The 13,044-nt window shown below is 44.4% G+C and overlaps 1 protein-coding gene across 1 annotated transcript in view; it reads left to right on the top strand.

The window, feature by feature from the left end:
* The first annotated feature begins 1,498 nt into the window (after nucleotides 1–1,498).
* The window catches only part of lrrc4ba (leucine rich repeat containing 4Ba), a 31,819-nt gene continuing 20,273 nt past the window's right edge, over nucleotides 1,499–13,044 (top strand). Inside the window, exon 1 of the mRNA XM_023413831.2 lies at nucleotides 1,499–1,668. The gene's annotated coding sequence lies outside the window, so the exon portion shown is untranslated. The remainder of the gene's footprint in view (nucleotides 1,669–13,044) is intronic.

Genomic DNA, 13,044 nt, shown 5'->3' with positions numbered 1-13,044 from the left:
GGGGGTCAAGTGAGCGAGAACATATTGTGCATAAAGTGGAAAAGGGCGGCCAAGGCCATGCGGAGTGTGCAGTGTTTAATAAGAGAAACAGGTTGCCCACCCTGTTGCTGCATCCAGACTAAATATGTAGGGGTCAGTCATTACCTTGTTCCACATCTAAATGTGTGTGTGTGTGTGTGTGTGTGTGTGTGTGTGTGTGTGTGTGTGTGTGTGTGTGTGTGTGTGTGTATAACAGAGCAGTGCTGGAAGGAGGACACGTGTGTGTGGAGTGTGTGTGAGAACACGTGCCTGTGATGGAGAGCTGGCGTTGAGGTGCTGCAAGGATGTGAGAAAGAGTGATCCTCCGAGTCTCGATATAGAACATTATCAATCCAGCACTAATCACCCGTCTGAACACACCCCCCACCCCACCCTCAACACTCACCCATCACTCTCCACCTCCCTCCCTCTTACCCTCTGCTATCTGATGGACAGACACACTCAGCCACCCACCCACTCTCTCACACACGTCCTCATGTTAATATCATGCTGAGGTGATTGACAGCTGACCAGACCTGTAACCTTAACCTGACCTTAAACCTCACCTCACTCCCCCTTTTAATTATGTAAACCCCCCCACACCCCCCTATCCCTCCCCTCATACACACACATACACACACGTATCCCTGGGGAGTCTTTGCTAAACACTCACCCTCTCCTCTCCCCCATCTCGGCATGTCAATCAATACACACCTTGTGTACATACTGTATGTTCCGCATGTATGATGGGAGCTGCAATGGCAGGCAGCACTCAGATCCAATGAGGCAGTGCTGCTGTACAGGTGGGGCTCGGCACTGTGTGTGCGCTTGAGCGTTGCCAAGGGAACCGGCCAAGCAGCAAATGTTCCTTGTAACAAGCTGTAAACACCACCATCATCATATTATAGAGATTATATGACCATATGGACACGTGTGTGAGCGTCTGCACACTGACAAGCAAAAAAAAAAAAAAGATACTAATAATAATAATAAAAAATAGAGAGAGCGTGTGACAAAATGTGCAGTTTAGTGCTGAAATGCAACAGTAGAGTTGTTCCATATAACAAATCATAATAATAGAAATCCTGATGATTATTATTACTATTACATTAGATACTTTATTATGATTATATGAATATTATGTCATCCCATTTTTTATTAATATTTAAACCTTTGCCATGGGCTGTCTGGGTCTTGTGTGCAGGGTGATTTGTCTGCAGATAGCAACAGTAGGCACTGTGATTTTTATTATTTTTTTTGCTTAAAAATAATAAGAGAATAAATAATGAGCAAGTAAATGTTATATTCAGTGTCCCAGCGGCAGCAGCATGTGTAGCCCAACATCCCCTCGCCGTCGACCAGTGGTTCCATCCACCTGAAGATTTCTGAGACAGTTCTCATTACCAGCGGTGGCAGCGCGGTACTTGGAAAGGGTGAATCAATCAGAGAGAGAGAGAGAGAGAGGAGAAACAGTGAGGGAGACAGTAGAGAGAGAGGGAGGGAGAGAGAGAGAGAGAGGAGGAGAAGACAGCGTCGGCGGCGGCTCTGCAGTGGAATACGCTGTTATTTGAGGGAAGGTGAGAGCTCTCGGAGTACCGTGCGGAGCGAGATGTGTTTCAGGACTTGATCGCAGCATCACAGAATAAAGAGGTGAGTCCCGATGACATTCACACAGTCTGGATGCAGATAGATTCATGCGCTCTGATTGTGTTGTTTGTCTGCTTGTATGTGTATGTATGTGTCGGCGCACGCGTGTGTGTGTGTGTCCAGACAGTTTGTGCATTTGCTCTGCGCGCAACAAACTACTATTGCGCCGGGATGGAAATCCTTATTCATTGACCTGATATGATGTGTGAAGTGTCCTGGTGCGAGTGTGATCCGGTATCAGGCCTCCTTCACTGGCTGCTTGGCTCTAAACGGTGGCTCATACCCGGGATCTACATGTATGACGAGACAGGCGCGTGTGAGAGAGAAAAATGGGGAAATAATACATTTCCAGCGTCTGCTTTTATCCACATCGAAGACTGAAACTTTTCTCACATCCCCAGCTTGTGTTTGGTCTTGTTGTGTGTTTTTCTTTCATGTGTTTGTCAATACAAGTTAATCTAACCTTGGCGATAAGAGGAGCTTCCTCTGTAGCACAAGCTGTTGACAGGGCTTAATGTTTGATCCGGTTAACGCGCAGCTTTCACTCACATATACTCAATTAAACCTTCCTAATCGGGGCAGTTTACAGTGTTAATTTGCATGTTGGGCTTCGGTCACCCTCGCTGGCCCCTGCCGATGACCCCAGATTTGGAGGAAAAAAATGCGCAGGCACCTTGCGGCTAATGCGCGGTGGGTTAAGCTCTGAGTCAGAGCCTGGGGCCCCTCCGGCTGAGAACAAGGAGCAGATAGATTAGGACTGATGAATGAAGATCTACTGCCTCTATCTGCAACACAATGATACGGTTATGAGAGGATTTAAATGCTAATGTGCAGTGTTTCAGAGAAATCCGAACGGGCTGGGACTGGCGGGAGGAGATTGCTGCCAGTGTGTGTGTGTGTGTGTGTGTGTGTGCGTGCGCGTGCTGTGGACCAGCTGGATGATCTCCTGAGTTTTATGATAGAGAGAATAAGTTATTAATGGGGTGTTGGAAGGTGAAGTGGGGCACTGGGGCAGGATTAGACAAGACAAGAAAGGGGTGGGGTGGAGGGGGGGAGTGTTGAGCTGTGTATATGTGCTCTAACAAGGAGGGGGGGGGGCACTGAGAGCCCCCTCCAACTCTGCAAGTTTTTTGCAGATTTGCATCTGAGGAAGGATTTAAAGGAAATTCTGGAGCAGAGCTTTAAGGCATTTTTGTTCGACATATTACTGGATGGTGTCAGTTTTGATTTTCTTTTTTTTTTTATCCCCCTCAGGCCGATTAAACACTCCTGTTCTGCTGCTTGCATTTTACGTCCTGTGATTTTTATTCATGCACCCATATTAGATTTAATGCTTGTTACAGTACCTGTAAACTTCTCCACCATCGTAGCTCAGCTGTCAAATGAAAGACCATGACACATACCATTTATGAGCCATTTGCTTCAACGGCAGATTCTTTTCCATTAGATCCAAAATAGGCCTACAGACGTAAAACTTTAAGAGGATGGTAAGCTTTTATGTTGCCTGTAAAGTAGGCCTATGTATTTTATCCACTCATATTGTGGCCTTTATGTTCAATAGTCAGGAAGTGAGGCTTCTTTTCTTCCCCAGCTGATCATGAGCTGTGTGCAACAGCACCAGTCGCTGCGAGGCCCCGGCTCCATGAGAGGCTTGTCACATGATATCACATTTAAAGGCAAGGTCCTCCAGCTCAGGGCAGCACTTCAAAATATCAAGACGTGTCACTGCTGCAAAAGCGAGGCCAAAATGTCAGTGGGATTTGTTCGTCCTGAACTTTTTCGCTGCCCCCCACCCTTACCCCGCCCCCACCTAAAACCAAAGCCTTACCTAAGCCGAAATGAATTCAAAGTGGGCCAGGTTACTAAAAGCCAGCCATTTACGTGAAGTCGGCGACTCTTAAAGAAAACGAGAAGAAGTGGTTTATTTAGCATCTGTGATGTGGTTTTATGGATGGAGGGATGTGAACTCTTACAAGCTTCAGTTTGGTGGCGGAGCACACTGCACTGAATTAGTAAAGGCCTGCAAGCAGAGGGAATCTATTGCACAACTTAGGTCAAATCTCCTGTAAAGTCCTGAAGGTGCAAAGTCGCAACACCTCTTGACCCAATATGCATGTAATTAAAATTGAACAACTGGAAAAGTTAACATGGATTAGTTAATGGGAGGCGGGTGGAATGTTTTGTTTTTTCAGGCTTCATATTAACACAGTTCTGCTGGTGGCTTCATTGTAGTGGACAAGAGGAAAGACATATAAGCTCTTAACGTGTGCAACCATTGAACATCCTTTCAACAACCACTTTTTATTCCTCAGCAGCTGTGGAAGAAAAAATCAAAAGAAAGCCTATCCTGAACTTTTCCACCAGCCTGATGACTTCAGCGGCCATCTTACTAATTTTAACTGTCAACTGTTAATTTTAACACAAAGGTGCACGTGTCCCACAAAACCGAGCGCTGAATCCTTCCCGTGTCGCAAATTAAGCCCCGGCTGAGTGATCTCAGTCATTTGAGGAATCAGGCCAGGCTGCGCTTTAATTTCCGAGGCACACCACTTATGCATGGCCGATGAGCTTGATGAAAACAAGCAAGCAGGTTAACAGGGACATGGTAAATTACACCTGCACACCTGGCCTAGAGGGAAGGTGTGACTTTGAGATAATGCTCAGCCCCCTACCGCTCCGCCGCTGTCGCAATTGTGGAGCCATTGCAAATTATTTCCAGAGGAGATGTGGAGAAGCCACGGCAAATCCTCTCAAAACAAACACATGAGGTGGGAAAGGGCACGAGAGGAGCCCAGCATATAAATGACTGCCCCCAAAACCATCGCCCAATGTCAACGATCTGTGCAGCTTTCTCTCAACGAAGCCAGGATGCTTTCAATCTGGTTAGTGTGGTTTGCCTTTCCTCGTCCCTTTACTGTACCTAAAAGGACAAAGGACTGCATTAATTCCGAGGGACGTCTCTGCTGCTACATTAGAATGCAAAGAGTGTAACTGTTGCCCTAAATTTGGTGTCTGTGTTGAGTGTGCGTTTTTGCGCACGCACTCATTTCTGCGCGTACGGTGGCGAGCAAGAGGGAGACAGAGATTATAGATGACACTAAAACTGCTCTAATCAGGGCAAGCTGGTCGCTGATCTGTTCATAGGGCGAGGGTGTCATTGATTGATGGCCGCACGACTTGCTGATGTACACAGGTTGAAGGGTGAGGAGAGAGTCGCTGATCAGCCGTGAGAGGCTGAAAATTGTGGGAACAACCTCCGGCTGTCCCTTAATAATGCAGCCCGAAGAGCCCCCAACCCCACCCCCACCCACCCCATCTGAGACACTGGGATCATATCACACATGTCGCTGCCGACCGACCACGTGCATCGCTCCATGGCTGAACCCCGGAGATGGAGATCTGAGATTCTGTTTTTGCGCATGATATGGCACAATTTGAATCTTAGTAACCAGGGGGACGGGAGTGCATGAGCACTGACCCATCCGCAGCAGAAATGCTAAGCTGCCTATGATGGCGGGGTGGATATAATTAGCCGTGATTGGTTTGATTGAGTCTCCCGTCCAGGCCTGGGTGTTGGCCCTTCGGGAATCATGATGACTGTCCGGGCATTAATTATTGAATAATAGTTGGAAGAATGACGATGGTTAATGACACAAAATGAATGCTATAATCCATTGAATTGACATAATTAGAAATGGTGAGATTTCCCCTGAGGAATATATTCTCATCATGACCTAAAGTGGAGAGGGATGCCTGAAAAAGTGGACAGAGGCGATTCCCTTCCCTCCTCGTGAGTTCGCGAATGTGCCGTGGGAGATCTGTCGGGCGGCGCTCGGCCAAACATCTGATCATGTGCTAGTAAAGACGGTGAAGAGTGGCTTCTAACTCGCGTGTCGACGCAGTGACTCCACAGACTGAAAGAGTCAGGACGCAGTTGGGTTCATCCTGTTTGAAATGAGCTGGCCAGAGAGAGAGAGAGCGAGAGAGAGAGCGGTCAGCCCTGTGTGTCTGATATTGAGTTTGGCAAAGGGAAGAGATATTATCTTCTCCTGGTTAGATTAAGTATTAGTAAATGTGATTGGGTAATGAAGGCGGTCAGGCCTCAATGACCACCATGCTTTGCGGCCACTGTCGGCTTGGCTGCATCCAGGCACAGAGTCTTGAGGGAGTTTGTTTCGGGTCAGTGACGGCATAAGAGCTCAATACAGCATTGCAGAGTCAGGCTGGGGCCTTTCCTCTGTCTGCCTCAGTGACTGGCTGCGCTGGCTGGAGGCACAACAGTAGTGGCATACTGATGCTGATGATGATGACTGTATAAATATTGATGATGTAGATGGCAAGAAACAGATAGTGCATGAGAGCAGTAAACATGAAATTATAACCCTGATGACCAAAGTGTGATGCTTAACAGTTTTTTTTTCTCCTCCTCCCTCTCCTTGTTGTTGTTTTCTTCTCTCCTTGTGATTCAAGCCTGACACAGACAGGTTTGGTTTCCACGGCGCTCGGAGAGATCACGATGAGATGCCTGGAGAGAAGCGTGGGCGCGCTGTCGCACAAGATGACACGTAATCAAACGTCAAATTTTTTGGATCTGGTTGGAGGTTGTCGTACTTTGGAGGTGGGGGGTGGGTGGGTGGATGGCTGGCTCCAGAGGAGAAGCGGTGAGACATGCCAGCAGTGGTCCCTGGAGGGCCCCGCTGCTGAGAGCCACAGAGGAGGTAGTTAGTGAAGCTACGCGCCATCGCTGTGATAAATCACAGATTGGGCCGTATGGTTAGGACGGTTACTCTCACGTGAACCCGAGCACACCTTCACTATTTGTTTTCCAACTCCCCGGACTCTCTGCCATGTGTATGTAGAGTGTTGACTCAGTTGTACTAGTTTATTTATATATATTGCCCCTCTATCACTTTTCTCTCGTGGTAGCTTTTGATTGGGTGGTGCAGTGGTGAGGGGTTCAGGCTCAGATTTCACTGTGTGGACTATTGAAATCTTGGCTGTTAATTGGTATGACAATGTAAGGTGTACTGTGTGACGTAGCTAAAGCCCAAGTGAGTCCTAATTTGGTCATTTTATTAAAATGGAGAAAGTTGGAGGCCATAACAGCCTATCAGGAGAATTCAGAGCCAATTTTCCTCTTAGCTGTGTGCCTCTGGTGACCTATGTCTAATAATATAGCAAACTGGCCTGCAGATAACTATTGTTATCAGTCAATTATCAGTTTACTGCCCTCCTCAGAAATGTGCTCGTGTGGAAGTCCAGTGAGGCAAAAAACACTTTTCCATCACACTGCAGGGTTTACTGAAGTGACGCCCCGCTTTGGGAGCTGCAGAGCAGGGCCACGGACGCCCCGAGCCCCCGCCAACATGACGGAGACACGCAAGATGGTGAGTGGTTACTATGGCAGGTTACTATGGCAACCTCAGGTCTCTGTGAGAGCTTCCATTTCGCACAGCGTGGGAGAGAGGGAAAGAGAGAGAGAGGGGTGGAGAGAAGAACCCGCAGAGAGGAGAAGGGTGGAGAAATCAGCAGAGGAGGTGAGGTGTGGAAATAAACATGCCTTAGGTGTAGGGAAGGGAAGGGAATTGGGGGGGGGGGGGGGGGGGGGGGGGTGCAGAGGAGAAAGGAGGGTTGTAAGAGGAGAGGAATGTAAAGGAGAAAAAGTGATGGAGAGGCATGAGTGATGGGGTGAGACTGAGGTGTGAGAGGAGCAGATCGGAGGGCAAGGAGGACGGATCACGTGGCCCGTTAGACCAGATCTGCGCCGCATCCACACACGCTGGAATATTTCAGCGCTGCATTGTAATCACTCCGGTGCTGCACAGTGTGTTTCCACTCTTTATCTCTCCCTCTCTCTCCCCCTCTCCTCCTCTTTCCTCTCGCTCACCTCTCTGATTTGGTTGGCAAGGCGCTCGGCTGCGAGAGACATTGTGTCAGTCTTGGTGACTGGTCTCCATGGAGACGTCCATCAGTCAGTCCGTGTCAGTGTTTCGTGGGCAAAGGCTTATCGTGTTTGTCAGTGTGAGTGTTTATCTGTCTGTGTATTAGTCAGTGTGTCACTCATAGAGGACGCTGGGGCGAGGCCTGAATGGATGGAAGGGGGGCGGGGGGCAAAGAGCGTGCTGCTTATCCCACATGCTTTTGTTTGTTTGTCAAAAATAATTTTTTATCAAACCTTTTATACTAAAAACTGTAAGGTCTCGTGTACAGTGGTGGAGCTGAAGGTGCATAGACAGATGGACACATAATTAAAGCGTCTCCACCTCTGCTCCGCATGCTCCACATGTTGCACCTCGCTGTGTCAATGTTTATTTGCCTTTTTCCACCTCTGAAATCCTAATTAAGCTCTGAGCCCTGCTACACTGTAAAATCTGTTGCCGTGCACTGCAGAGTCCCACTGTTGTTGCACAACCAGCTTTTCAATGTTATTTGCTGTTATATTAACTTGTCCATTCAACGTACAGCATTAAGACACTGTGGTCGAGTAACGTTTCTGAGTCGTTACAGTGCATTGTTTTTGCATTACCTTTTTTTTTTTTTACACTAAACATACACAGGCATATATATATATATATATTTATATATATTATATAGTGTCCCCCTTTACTTATATTAACAAAATAGTGCACTGTATACTTTCTTTATCAACTGGTTTCTTAATGATTCTTATTTTCAATTGTAGCTGTTCTCAACGTTTTATTCTCATTATTTTTCAGCATATGTAGCATGAGGGGAGGCACCAGCTCCATTTGTATAATGCTGTATTGATGACCTTGACCTTGAGGAGCAAAGGAATACTTGTAATGCCATTACTTATTCTAATTAGAAACATATGTGTTAGCACTTTAAAGGTGCTCAGGTGGAGCAGTGCATGTGTGTGCATGAGTGTGTGCATGATGGGTGAGACTTAGAAAAAAAAAAAAAAAACTACACCTGCTAACTCTGCTAGCTAAAGTGAATCCTTGTTGAAACCGAGTGCCCCCCTCCCCAGTTCCAATTAACAGAAGCAGGGAGCTTTGCCTGCTCTCTGGATGTGCAGCACACCAGCCTCCAACTGTTAGATTTATACTTAATAATAAGAGTGCACACTCTTTGGCTCTGCACCACCCTAAATAGTGCAAACTATAAATCCCCTCAGAAGTGCAAATGGTAGAGTGCGTTAGACACAAATAAATGAACAGGAATGCAGAGGATGGCACTTACAGCACATGCTGCTCCACAGAGTCTCAAAAATGTAACTGCAGTCTGAAATGATGGATATGAAATGAAGCAAAGTACAGACGATATGTCTCAGGCACGTTTTGCATGGGACTATTATGCACTTGCTGTAAATGCCAAACCACATATTCTTTGTGTTACTGCAAAACAATCTGCACGCTTTAGTTTACACCAATTCAGTGCGATGACAAAATCAGCTTGCACAGATTTCCTTGATGTATCATCTACTACAGTTAATCCTCATTGTTTCATGTTCACGAAAGTGGCCTTATTGTTTTTTTGTAATGTAAGTTATGACTCTTAAGTGTGTACGGTTGACTTGAAGCTGCGTTCACGTGCTGGTGAAATGCTCTGAAATGCGAGACGTGAAAGTAACAGCACTGCATTCACAAGCAACAGCATTTTGTCAGAAAACCCCAACCCAACAGAAGCAAATGTATATTTTGTTAAAAGCATGGTGTGAATTGGACAGCCGACACTTATGATAAGTGATTGTAGGACAATCACTTTGATGCATCAATAGTCTAAGATGTGTAAGTGAACAGAAAAAAAAAATCCACTCATCTCCAGTTTTATCCAAATGAAAAATGGCTTACCAGGAGGGCAAACATGGAAAATCAATGCATTATTTTAGAAAATGGCTCTTGATGACATTCTTTTTTAATCTATGACTACCTTGATCTTTGACCCTGACTGTAATCCTGGAGGAGGTGAAAGTGTAAGGGAACAAGTTTTAAAACCCCACGTCCGCTCATACACAGACTTAAAACAGTCTTGTAGCTTTCACTCTCAGACGTGTTACACTAACCTTTTTTTTTTTCACTGAACGCAGCGTAGATTGACCCCATCACAGAAATGTCACTAAACACACTCACAGACAGTCACATGGAGTCAGAGTTGACACGCCAGTTTGACCTCCTGAAAGAAATCACATACACCCTCACATGGTTTCTCCTGTGCCAAAACAAAAAAGGAAAAGGAAAAGGAAAGCGAGGGCAGCGTGAAATACAGAAATGCTGAACCAAGTCCTCCTCTATCCAAAACAGCTGCGAGCAACAAACGTTCAGCTCAGAAACACTGGGAAAAGGTTTTAGAGCAACCCAAAAAAAAAAAAAAAATAGTGCAGTTTACATTGCTCTGTAAATGGCTGAGAGACATTTTGATTAGCTGCTGGCTTTGGCTTCTTCTTCTCAGCGCACTGGAATTGAGTGTATCAACACACTTAACAACCTTAAATACGGATTAATTGTTCACGAAATCGGCGTCCCGACCAGGCAGGACCACAGCACGGACAGTAATAACTGGATTTTATTTGAAGTTGAGAGCTGGCGTAGTGAATGTGAAAATGTTAACATTAAAAAAGACTTTTATCCCAGCATGTAATGACAAGTGGTACGAAGCCCCCAGTCAGGAATTTGAACGTGTGGGGTAGGTAATGTAATGTCTGTTAATGGGAGTGCTTTAGCAGGGAGATGAACACAGTGACTTTTAATCTGCAGCTCTTGGCCCCCTCTGAAGAGGAGGAGGTCCCCGCTCCTGTAGGAGCCGTTCTGAATAGATCAGGGCTTCTCTCCGCATCCTGCATCCTAATGAGAACAACGGCGCGTCTTTGGACATTTTGAGTGGGAGGGCGAGGTAGGAGATACAGTGCAGAGGGGGCTGCAGTATATCCTATTTGACAAGGTTGAGTGGTAATTAAAATGTGGAACAGTGCACTGAATGCTCCGGTTTAAGAAACCTCATCAGGCTGTTATGCTGTTTTTTCTAAAAATAAGTGCATATTGTCTAATATTGCTCCAGTAACCAAACTGAACGCTCTGTTGTGGCAAAATCACACGCGAAAATGTGAGCGCAGTGGCATCTGAGGCTGCACGTCCTGTCATGACATCACATTAAGAAGCTTAATAAGTAAACAAGGAGGAAATGAGGAGGAGTTTTTGTCTAATTAATAGTTTATCATACAATCATAAGCTCAATTGACCTTCTGCAAATTCAGCTGAGGAGTACAAAATGACACATTAGCTCAAGTGGTAACGAGGCATTAGAAGACATCAAAAGTGCATTTACTACATTATAAATATGTTATATATGTTACAACAGGAGTTAAACCAGTGTGTTCTCAAGTTCATCTGGTGACGGTTTGATTTTAAGGAAATATTGATGAGTGTATAATCTTCTTGTAATCCGTTATAAAGCAGTCTAGTGCAGGTGTTTAGAAGAATTCATCGGACTTTCAGAGCGTCTTCATCTTGTAATCTGACACTTTTGCAGCTAAAATTGATTATTAATAAAGGTGCGTGATCAAAAGTGACTGATGATGACCCTATAGGCAGGAAGTTCGCAGTACTGGTACGCCATAATACCACTAACTATAGAGCACACACCTCTACTATGGCTGCATAGCAATTTTAAATTTGTCACTCTGATCCGGATCCAGAAATGAACTGAGGAAATGTTCAAAAATTTCCTTTATAAAACGTGATAAATTGCTGGATCCTAATTTAACTTCATTTGTTTCTTGGCAATTTGCTCTTTCTACCATATTTAATTGGACTCTTCTTTTTTTTGTTTTGTACCTATTGCAACAAAAAGGGTAAAATTATACCATTTCAAAATGACAGTTTTATGTATTTTTTATTATTAACAATCATATCATCTTTTGTCCACAGCCTGAAAATTACAAACCCAAAACAAAACGGTTCCTGTTTCTTACAATCAGTCTGTAGTGACACTGAAACAAATTTACAGAGGCACAAATGTGGGAAAAATGTAGGTGTGTTTAAGACTTTTTCTCAAATTGTGAATGTATTTGACTGGTTTGCTTTGTGTGCACTCCTGATACAAAATTCACAACAGTGAATCAGACGCCTGCTGCATGCTAAGTGGTGGGGATTACAATATGATTGTCCAGCAAGGTGAAAAATGATTGATTGTAGTCCTTTGACATTTCATAAGAAGTCATAAGATGTAGTGTTAATTTTGTCAGTTGTTTTTATTAGATTTAGTTTTAGTCCTGAAATCAAAAGTCTGTGTTATTATATTTGGTCAAACTCTTCCTTTTTACTTTTATTCGGCTTTTAGTCTTCATCAAAGAAAACCATAAACATTTTGAACTATTGTTATTCAGCAAAAACACTTGACATTTTAGGTTTTTAGTTCATTTTAGTCATCAGAAGATTAACTGAAAAAAAACGTTGTGGACATTTTTGTTCAGTTTTAGTCCAAGAACGAGCATTTTAAACATTTCAAACTTCAGAAAACGGCTTTCAAATCAGACTTCATCCAACTGATTTTAGGCTAAAAGAAAATTAAAATAAAATAACAGGTTGTATGATTAAGAATGCTGCTTTGCAGCGAGGGTGTCTCCTCTGACGTTATTAATTTTAACAATCCACACATGAAACAACCATACATGAAAAGGAGAAAACAATGAAGTCTGGAAAGATGCAACATTATCAAATCCAATGCAATCCAGCTCTTGCAATATGAGTTGGTGGTTGTTATAATCTTAACTTTTAGTTTGAGAACACCCTGAGTATCCAGGAAAAAAAAAAAAAAAAAAAACCTGCACAAGATAGTTATAAATCCTTCAATTATAATGTTCGGTTTTCGCTGACTGGGCTATCTGCAAGCAACGTAGCACAGCCCTGTTGTCACATACTAATACATAATGTTAAACCACTGACTTCATTATCTGGCTTTAAAAGTAACAGAACCTCATTTAACATCTCAACATTAACGTTAACTCAGTTTCTTGTCAGGTGTCTCTTCAGGTTTGTGGTTTTGTTCCCAGAGATTTCGCAGCTGCAGGGCTTCTCTCTCGACAATACCACACACTCACTTTTTCTCTCGGTGGCATTATATCTGAAGTGGGTCCAAGAAATGTCAACCCGTTTTGCTTCCATCATGTTCTTTTCCCATCACTATATGCTGTCTGAGCTCCTACTGCTGTAGCATTAAAAGTGCATGCAGTGGCTAGGTGCAGGCTGTTGGCGGTGCGTTCATGGTGCACTGCGCTCGTGTGCAGAGTCACAGGAAGTGAAATGTGCAGCGCGGCCATACAGTGGTCGCAAATGAAAGGTTAGGAGGGTTTCTAACGGCGTGAAATGACGAGGATGTATCTTAGTGGCAGCCATGATGAAAGCCGGTCATATTCTCTAA

The sequence above is a fragment of the Seriola lalandi genome, unplaced genomic scaffold (genome assembly GCF_002814215.2).
Source record: "Seriola lalandi dorsalis isolate HSWRI2012SDOR001 ecotype SW California unplaced genomic scaffold, Sedor1 jcf7180002054519, whole genome shotgun sequence".
NCBI classification, from domain to species: Eukaryota; Metazoa; Chordata; class Actinopteri; order Carangiformes; family Carangidae; genus Seriola; species Seriola lalandi.
This window is presented reverse-complemented; position numbering and strand designations above follow the sequence as displayed.